General features: G+C 36.7%; 1 protein-coding gene across 2 annotated transcripts in view; it reads left to right on the plus strand.

The window, feature by feature from the left end:
• LOC117182260 (mannosyl-oligosaccharide 1,2-alpha-mannosidase IA-like) overlaps positions 1–10,868 on the plus strand; it is a 519,756-nt gene that overhangs the window by 215,188 nt on the left and 293,700 nt on the right. The window lies entirely within an intron of this gene.

The following is a 10,868-nucleotide window of genomic DNA, read 5'->3' on the forward strand; positions in this document are numbered from 1 at the left end:
TGTTGAATGATCCCAAAGTGAAATTGAGAGAGGTAGCTAATGCTGTAGGCATATCATTGGAAAGTGTGGGCAATATCGTGCATTCAGTTTTGGGCATGAAGAACCTCTGCGCGCGATGGGTGCCGCGTTTGCTCACAGTGGACCAAAAACGAATTCGTGTGACAAGTTCCCAGCAGAATTTGGCATTATTTTCGCGTAAGCCGACCGAGTTTTTGCGCCGATTCATAACCATGGATGAAATCTGGGTCCACTACTACACTCCTGAGTCAACGCAACAGGCAAAACAGTGGGTTCCACCGGGCTAAAGTGCTCCGAAGCGTCCAAAAACGCAACAATGGGTCGGGAAGGTTATGGCCTCCGTATTTTGGGATGCACATGGCATAATATTCGTGGACTATCTTGAAAAAGGTAAAATCATAACCGGAGCATACTATTCATCATTATTGGACCGATTGAAAATCGAAATTGCCGAAAAACGACCGCATTTGAAGAAGGAAAAACCGCTTTATCATCACAACAATGCGCCTGTTCATTCATGCTTAGTTGCACAAGCAAAATTGCATGAAATCGGCTTCGAATTGGTTCCTCAGCCACCATATTCACCAGACCTGGCCCCCAGCGACTATTACTTGTTCCCTAACCTGAACAGATGGCTCACCGGTAAGCGTTTTTACTCAAATGAGGAGCTCATAGCTGAAACTGAGGCGTATTTTGGAGACCTTTCGATCGAGTACTTTTCGGACGGTATCAAAAAGTTAGAAAATCGTTGGACTCGCTGTATCGACCTAAAAGGAGAGTAGGTTGAAAAATAAAACCGACTTTGGCAAAAAAAAAACGTCTCCGTGTTTCATTTTTCAGGGACTTATCAGACTGCCTCGTATTTAAACAAATGAGACAGAGTTTAGACGACACCGACAATTTGTTAAGTAAAATAGGGTGTCATCATCGATTTTCAACTTTGTCAGAGAAAGTTCTCGAATGGTTGAAATATCTAGGATATGCTAGTATAATACTAATCACGTTATATACATCCTACAAATGCGGGTTCTGGAAATTGATATCAAAATGTATTCCAAAAAAAAAAATTGCGTATTCTGTGTAAAGACCAACGTTCATAATGCTCCTTCGCCTACTGTAATTTACTCTAACAACCCTTCAGTAGAAGAAACACCTCTGCACATGAAAAATAAAAAAGTTACATTTTATTAGAAGGGTTTAAGGACCGAACTCTGTTTACCAAGGGGAGTGTAACAGTGGCATACGTCCACGCATTTAAATAAGATCGAAGAGCTATATATTGTAGCGCTTTGGCCCAGCGCAACAGTTCTTGTCATACTTTGTTACTACTTAGAATAATGAAACGTCGCTTTGACTACGTGTCAGCGCCACCCCTTTTTAAAAACTCAAATCTCTTCTTGTCCCCGTCACAGCTGCTTATTGCTCCAGCCCAAATACACTCGGACATCGAACGTGCTAGAGGTTCGGGCATCGCGATTTCCAAAGACACGATCGCATAGATTTCGGGGGTAATGCGTGAGAGCGCACATAGGCGCTTTTACGCGCGACTGTCGGATAGGGTGAGAAAATTCCACGCACTCCTGTGGAGTTGGGACGCTCGTGCCTGTGGAACGCTCGTAACTTTAAGCCTCGTACGTGCGGATTCCAAGTGTATTTTATAACTCAAAAACTATAACTTCAACTGATTTTTACAAAAGAATTTTTCGACTTATTTTTTAAATTTTTCTATAGCTATTTAAGTCAGGACACTTGAGCCTGGGACACCCTGTATCATACGGAGATGGCAGATGCCGGGAGTGTCTGAACGATTTTTCAGCATTTAATGTTGACCTTCTGAAGTTCACTCTAATAACTATAATTTTGGAATTAAAATTTTTCGCTGTTTCCGAATCGGGTGTCAAAAATAGGGGCTTCCATTTAAAAAGCTGACTTTTATCTTCAAATGACCTTAAAAATTGACTCCAAGGTCACAGTTATTAGTTTTTGGCACCAATGTATGAATTTTTTAAGCTTCTTTAACATACGAAAAGTATTAATTAATATTGATAATTATATATTTCAATACATTTTTTATACAATCTATTATTGTTTATATCAATTTTGTCTTAGAATAGACTTGAGAGTCGTGGTCTTTCCGAATTTTTCAGCTTATTTCTAACTTTTCAATTACAGTGAGAAATGCTTAATTCAATTAAACAACAATAATCGTTAAAAACAATTATGATTGTTCATAACTATTTTCTCCCATATTAATTGTAGATAGTTGCAGTTTTTTTCACGTTATTAAGATTTGTTCCACTATTCACTTAGTGAGGCAATAATTAATGCAAGTTGATAAACATAATTATTTTAAAAATTGATTATTATTTATAATAAAACTGTAAAAAAAAATTTCTGATAATTTTACCACTTTCAGAGTAGGTCCTATTATTACCTACTCCCAACGTAACGTTTCCACTGACAATAACGTATATCCACTTTCAGTATGGAATTTAACTTTTAGGTTATTTAAGTTTCCAGACAGATTATGTAAAATTACAAATGCATTATGAATTTCAGGTGATGGTATTCTAATAAAAATCTTCGTGTTTTCATTCAACATGTTAACTTTAGCATCTACATAAGAAATGTGAATAATAGTGATTTGACTAGAAATGGTAAATTTCCCGCTCAAATAAGGAATACAGTAGAAAGCAGTTTTTTTAATTAAAAAAATTCTTGTTTAACATTTTTTATCAATTTTGCAATTAAATTTTTCCATAATCTATACCTTTCTGAAACACACTATTTTACACATCATTTTATTTTTACCAGTTTTTCATTATTTTCCGTAACTTTGAAACTGTGCCGCCGGAAGACTTAATTTGCTTAACCGAGTGTCAGTGATATCCACAGGTGAAAATAAAGTTATCAGTGACGTTTCAATCTCCACTTTCAAAATTCATCATTTCAACGATGAACACTGGGCAGTGATATCCATAAGCGAAAATAAAGATATCAGTGAAGTATCAACCTCCACTATCAAAACTCGTCATCTCAAAGATGAGCACTGGACAGTGATATCCACAAGTGAAAACAAAGACATCAGTGAAGTTTTAACCTGAGCTTTCAAAACTCATAATTTCAGAGATGAGCACTGGACAGTAGCCAAAACTGAAAAGCAAGCCAGCACCAAGTAGAAAGTGTTAAGTTCCAAACTCGCCTACTTTTTATCAACTTTCTTCGTGGACCTCAAACTTCCAAAAGGCCTCATTTCTGCAAGGAAGCTTTCTCTCTGGAAAGATTTCAAAACCAGACCATATTTTAAGCCACTGTATTGTCTCCGAGGCTGGACAAACGCAACACCAATCGTCTGGAGTCATCACGAGCCAACTCATCGTTCTAAGTAAGTCAAGAGAGTTCTCAATTTCATTTTCAACATTTGAATTCCACTCCTAATAACGCCTTAATCTCCACGCGAAATTGTGATATTTATATACAGTGTGTTTCTCGTAATCATGGTCGATTCACTCACGAAATTAAAAAAAGCTGCGCGGTTTAATAAAGCGCAAATTAACCTCCTTCGAAAATGTTTTCAAATAAATTACTGAAGATATCGATTTAGAATCACTTGATTTAAAAGATTGAAGATTTAGAATTGAAGATTTACTTCAAACGGAAGAAGAGGAAGCAACAAAGGAGTCCGAAAGGTCTTCGTCTGAAACACGTTTTTACAGCATCAGCGGAGCAGCTAAAAAATATTTTTAGAAGATTTCAATAGAATCCACATCTTCCACTCCCTCGGGTTGTAATTCGGGTAGAAACGAAACTGCCTCATCTCGCGATAATTTATTCTGACCCTCGTCGCGCTTTGAACTTCTCAAGCTCCAAACGCCGACCTTTCACGGTTCTTATGACACTTGGCTCAACTTTCGCGACGCGTTCAAATAGATGTGTCATGATAATGACGAAATTCCAATACTGCATAAATTTTATTATCTTATGGCCTGTGTCAAGGATGACGTTGAAACTCATGTTAGATCTCTTTTCGAAACTCCGTGTATTTCAAAGGAATTCTCAATTCGCAATTTGGTAGATACTGTACAGAAATATTGGCGAGCTCTTAAAGCAATGTCCCAACCGATCGATCACTGGGACACATTACTCATTTTTATTGTAAAGGGCAAGTTAAATAATTACTCGCGAGAGAAATGGGAGGAATCTCTCAAGGGAACAGACGTGCCATCCTTTGAAAATCTTATCTCATTCCTTGAACAGCGTGCTATTATTGAAGGTTCCCACTCATTTCAAGAGCAAACTTCACTTCTAAAACCGAACCAATTTTCTAAAAGGAATTTCGAGAAACCCCAATCAAAGCAGACTCAATTTTGTAATAAAACAACGGTAGCTTCAAGTTTGCAACCTAAACAAGTGGCGTGTCCCATTTGCTCAAAGCAACATACACTCCTCTCATGTCTTGCTTTTCAAAACATGTCTCCAAGAGGCAGGTACAATGAAATAAAAAAGATTTATTTTTGTCATAATTGCCTGAGAGGTTATCATTGCATTGTCGACTGCCGTCCGAAGACGTGCGAGAAATGTCAAAAGCCACATAACGTGCTTCTCCCAATTTAGCCGACTTCGCAGGTTCTTTTAGGAACAGCGATTGTCGATTTACGCAATGCCAGAGGACAGTACCAATCTTGTCGCGCTCTTCTAGATTTTTGCTCTCAGTGTAATGCAATGACTGAGAAGTTAGCCGATTCACTAGGAATTGAAAAGAAACGTGTCGACATTAGGTTGAAAGGCGTATAATATCTGCATTCGAATGTAAAATACGTGACTTCAACCAAAATAAAATCTCATCGAAGTGATATCGAAATTGATCTCTCTTTCCAAGTGTTCAAGGAGATTTCTGAACTAATGCCAAGTATGCCCTTGGATACAAAATTATTTCAATTACTGAAAAACATTATTTTAGCTGACCCTGACTTTGATAAACCTGCTGAAATCGACCTGTTAATAGGCGCCGAATTATTTTATCAGCTTTTATGCTCAGATCAAATTCGCGTCAAGGGTCAATCAGCTGTATTTCAGGAAACTCGTTTAGGCTGGATTTTAACTGGTCGTCTTTCAAGCGATCAGTTTTCCAAATCATTTCAAAGCACTTGTAATTTAATAAAATTTCAAGAGTTACCTATTGTTTGGGAACTAGGTAATGATTCCATTTCTAACATTAGGTCAAAGAAAGTATTGGCCTGGGAAGAGTATTACAAAAATATCATTCGAAGAGAAATTTCAGGCAGATATTGCGTCAAACTTCCTTTCAATGTCGAACGGGACTCCCTAGGAAACTCACGAAACACAGTTCTGCAGCGTTTCCATGCACTCGAAAGAAGATTCGAGAAGGATCCTGCCCTCAAGGAGAAATACACTGCATGCATTCAAGGTTATTTTAAAGAGTCACACATAAAATCAATTTGAAGCAATAAACCAAACAATCAGGGTTATTATCGTCCGCATCACGCTGTTGTCAAGACATGCAGTCTTACGACAAAAACAAGAGTTGTTTTTGACGGCTCCGCAAAAAAGACAACGGAAATCTCATTATACGATCCACTGATGGTCGTTCCGACTATCCAAGAGGTTCTTTTCTCAATCATAACGCGGTTCCGAACTTTCCAATATGCACTCATTGCCGACATCGAACAGATGTACCGGCAGGTTTTAAAATTAGAAGAGGATACTCGTTATCAAAAAATCCTCTGGCGAAAATCTCGTGACGAGCCAATTGGAACGTACTGCTTAAATACAGTAACGTTCGGCACTGCGTGCGCTCCTTTCCTCGCGATCCGCACCCTTCATGAACTAGCGGAAGATGAACGCGAGTCCTTTCCTATCGCTTCCGCTGTTTTACAGAGAGATTTCTATGTTAACGATCTCTTAACGGGTGCGTGAACTTATCAAGAGGCAGTTCAAATTCGAAACGATTTAATTGATATTTTAAAGAAGAGGGGTTTCAATATTCGAAAAAGGGCATCTAATGATCCTCAATTAATGAACTTTTTTCGGACGACCACTCCAAGGCTTTCATGTTTTTGGGACCACTCGAAAACTATAAACACTTTGGGAATTCACTGGGATGCTGCAGCTGACTCATCACATATACTGGCAATGTGGCTGATACTAGTAAACCTATCAGTAAACGTTCAATGCTGTCACAGATTTCAATACTGTTCGATCCATTGGGACTACATGGTCCAGTTATAGTGATAGCAAGGATAATGATCCAACAGCTTTGGAAACTCCAATTCACATGGGGCACTCTGATTCTAGAGGAGTCGCAGGAATTTTGGATTCACTATCAGAGTCAGTTGCAGCTTCTCAATAATATTGAATTCAGTCGCTGCGTGCTAATCCCAAATGCAATCGAAATTCAGCTGCATGGATTCTGTGACGTGAGCGAGAAGGCCTATGGAGCCTGTTTCTACTTTCGCTTAACTGATCAGCAAGGTAATCATCAAAGTAGCCTCATCTGTTCGAAGTCACGAGTCGCACCTTTAAAAACTACAACTATACCTCGATTAGAATTCTGCGCAGCGAATCTCTTATCATTGCTATATAGCATTATCTTCAAGGCTTTTTCGTTCAAGATTGACAAGGTTTATTTCTGGTCGGATTCAACTATTGTCCTAAATTCGATTAGCAGCCCGTCTCACACCTTGAAAACCTTCGTTATTAATAGAGTTGCTGAAATACTCAAGGTAAGTGGTAGATTGGCAAACGCTAATGTGCCAGATTCTCATAAACATCCCATAGTACTTCTAAAACATCGTCACATTTCAAAAATTATCATTCGCGATGAAAACATTGATCGTATGCATGCCGGGGTTAACGCCACGCTTTATAGTGTCCGCGAAACCCTCTGGCCAATAAACGGCCGTAATACTTTGCGACACGTGGTTCGAGCGAAACCGAGCGACGTAAAATATATCATGGGTAAATTGCTAAAAAATCGTGTGTCAATCTCTTGACCGTTTACCGACGTGGGGGTGAATTATTGTGGTCATTTTTTCATTAAGCAACGCCGACAACGGAATCGCATAAAAATAAAGACCTATGCCTCAATCTTTGTTTGTATTGCTACCAAGGCTGTTTATTTAGAACTAGCCTGCGATTTGTCAATCGAGGCCTTTGTGGCTTCTTTAAAGAGATTTCATGCTCGAAGAGGAATTCCTAACTCAATTTCATCCGACAATGCTACCAACTTCGTCGGTGCTGACAGACAGCTTCGCGATCTTTATCATCAAATTTATTCATTCGTGAAAAACAAGGAAACTCAAACCGTCCTTTTAAGGAAGGAGATTAACGGGCGTTGCATTCCTCCACGAGTTCCTCATTTCGGGGGTCTTCGGGAGGCCGCGATTAAGTCTTTTAAAGAACACTTTACGCGAATTGCAGAAAATACTCTTTTAACCTACGAACAGCTTCAAACTTACGTCGTTGAGTTTGAGGCAATACTGAACTCGCGTCCTTCACCTCCCTTGTCCTCCGATCCTAACGATATTCTTCCTTTAACCCCAGGTCATTTCCTGATTGGAACCTCTCTGACGAGCTTTCCGCAACGAGACAAGCGTAACATTCCAGTTAACCGCTTGAATTTCTGGGAACTCGCTCAGCAAATGCGTCATCATTTTTGGGACAGATGGCATTGAGAGTATTTAGGTGAATTAATTTCACGCAGTAAGTGGAAAACAGCTACCAAGCAAGAGGATATCGAGATTGGGACTCTTATTGATATCAAGGAAGAAAATTTGCCAACGATGAGATGGAAAATTGGACGAATCACCGAAGTTCATCCAGGTCAAGATGGAGTAATTCGAGCAGTCACAGTTCGAATTTCATCAAATGTCTATAAGCGGGTCTTAAAAAATGTGTACCCGCTTCCAATCGAAAAGGATGATTAAATAATTTCAGATCGCTCTTTCATTCACAAATCACTTTTTCTTTGTCCACGCAATCATGTTCTAGAATTAAAGCATTTACGGCCATCCTAGTTCTCGGTCCTTTTCATAGATGTTATAACTATTGCAACTTGTACGCATTTTATTATTTCTCTTGTAATTCATTTTTTTTAGGGAAATCCGATGTTTTTGATCTATCTTTGTTTTGCTATCATGATGGTCACACATGCGTAGAAATGTATTAACTAGTCTTGTTTCTTATTGTGTTATTTTGAACGCATGACATTTAAAGGGGGCCGGCATGTTCCATCGGAAAATTTAATTTTATCCCTTTTTAACTGGAAACTAAGTTCATAATTTATCTATTCACCATGCTTCGTATCCTTTAAATGAACTGTTGTATTTGATTTTACTACGATTTTGCATCTCACCAGTAATAAGGAATTTAAATCTCAGTCGAGTACATTAGTCTCTCAGATTGTAAATTCTATGATAACCATTGGTTTCTGTTCAGGCTGACTGTGTAACTAAGTAAATGGTCGTCAACCGTAGGGATTTAAAATCTGTTACTTATGAATTTATCACTTAGACGTGATGCTCGTGCCATCACTAAGGATTAGGTCTGTAAATCTTTACTAATGGTGTTCTAAAGTTCGAACCTTCAACGAGCCTGAGTAGAGCTGGCACCTTGTCTTAGTTTTAACCAATCAGAGGCGTCTGTTCTAATTTTCGACACACCCTCTGTACGTACTTTCACCCCCCGAATGCTTACCGTTAGAAAACAACAAGCAGATACCTTTCCGCTTCGTAACAAGCAACACGTTAAGTCCAAAGACCAAACTTCTCCTTGTATATAGTTTGAATAAATGTTCTATTTCGTGATAAATAGTGGTTTGACTTATTTCAACAACCACACAAAAACAAAAACTTTACAATTACTTGTACTGCTACTACATTCAGAGCTATGCTATCCTGAAAGTAGGTCCACTTGTCACCTACTCTAAAAGTCACAGATTCACAAGCAGAAACTGTACTTTTACAAAGCCTTGCTATATTGTCAGTCTAAAAGTGATAAAGGTACAAGATTGGTTGGAACTTCTAGTATGCAAGTGGAATTCACCCTATAATCAGAGTAGCATAATTGTACCAATTTTTGGTTGGTAATTTTACCTTTTTTAATAGTAGAATTTTTTTATTTTTTACAGTTTACCTTTTTTTAGAATAATGCTAGATAGTTCACCTTCTTCCTGGAATATTTAATTTTTCTTTGACTCTTTATTCACGAACAAATAATAAATAAGTATAAAAAAATCATTTTTTTAAATAACATATATTTTGAAACTGAACTATTTTTACTCTTTTTCCAATGTTTAAAAATATTGATTTAAATAAAAAGACTATATTACTGTAGAGATAAAAACAAAAAAGGGAATAATTAAAAGTAGTAGTAGTGAAGTGGAAAATGCTTGTGGTACTCTGTACCCATTTTTAGCAAATAATATTGTTTCTGACTTCCGTCTGTAGTAGGGACCAAATTAAAGTCAAATTATTTAAGCAGTAATATTTGTTAACTTACATTAATTATTACCTTATTAAGTGAAAAATGGACAAAAAGTTATAAATTAAAAAAAAACCGCAACTATCTAATATTAATTTAGAAGATAGTTATAAACAATAGTAATTCGATTCAACAATTAGGTTTATGAAATTGCAATTATTATTACCTTGTTCTAAATGAAAAATGACAAAGTACTAAATATTTCAGAAAAAACAAGTTTTTAGCATTATTATCAATACCACTACCACTGTAATGTATGTTTGTCTGTAGATTTTTACTTTGATAGCACGATAACTATCGAAAAAATTCGCAGATTGGATTGGCCTTTGGTATACTTTATAATTGTCTTAAGTTGAAGGTCTAGTTCGTTAGCCAGCAATGTTGGATGGAAATTAAAAAAGATAGAGCATTAAACAAAATTTTAAAAAACTGTTTTTAAGATTTAAAAATTCCATTAACTGTTATTAGTCGTACTCAAAAAGACGAACGATTTATAGTAACGATTTTTTTCATACCTGAAAAATTACTGGAGTAATAGCATTTAAAAAATTCCGAAAAAAACGAAAATGAACATTTTTGGCCAACAAATGTACTATATGAGAAAATTCATTGAAAGAAAAACGTTGCATTTTTTACATTTTACAATTTTATCATAACAACTTTTTGAATATTTCTTGAAAATCGAAATTTACACAAGAAATATTGAAAACGAAAAATTCCACTTTGTGGCCAAACGTGCACTAAACCAACGTTATTTATCCAGAAAAGGTGTTTGAAATTTTTTATTAATCTTTTTTTCTAGGATGCGTCGTTTTTGTTTTATTCGTAAAAACAATATTAAAAATAAAAAAATTCAATTTTTTGGAAAATGACAGAAGCTGTGAAAAAAATGAATCGTCAAAAGTTGCTTATCCAAAAAAAGAGTAAACACTCGTCCAAATTCGTCAGTAATAATTTTTTATAGGATAAGTAGTTATTGTTTTAATCGCAAAAAATAACATTTGAAATAAAAAAATTAAATTGGTTGAAAAACGACACAAGGAACGAAAAGAAGTTATTAGACAAAAGTTGTTCAACTAAAAAGGATATTCAAGTTTGTTATTAATAATTTTCAGATAGGACGAGTTGATTTTCTTTTGTTCATAAACAATCAAATTAAAAATTAAAAATTTAATTTTTGGAAAAACGACAGAAGAGTCGAAAAAAAGAAAAGACCCAAGTTGTTTTACGCGCCTAGGGCGCGTGACTGTTGGTTCTCGCGCAGACCAACAGACAGACACATTCGTAAAAACCTATTTTTCGGATTCAGGAGGTCCTGAAACGTGGAGATTTGTCAAAAACTGGGTGGG

This window comes from Belonocnema kinseyi, chromosome 10 (genome assembly GCF_010883055.1).
Source record: "Belonocnema kinseyi isolate 2016_QV_RU_SX_M_011 chromosome 10, B_treatae_v1, whole genome shotgun sequence".
Classification (NCBI taxonomy): domain Eukaryota; kingdom Metazoa; phylum Arthropoda; class Insecta; order Hymenoptera; family Cynipidae; genus Belonocnema; species Belonocnema kinseyi.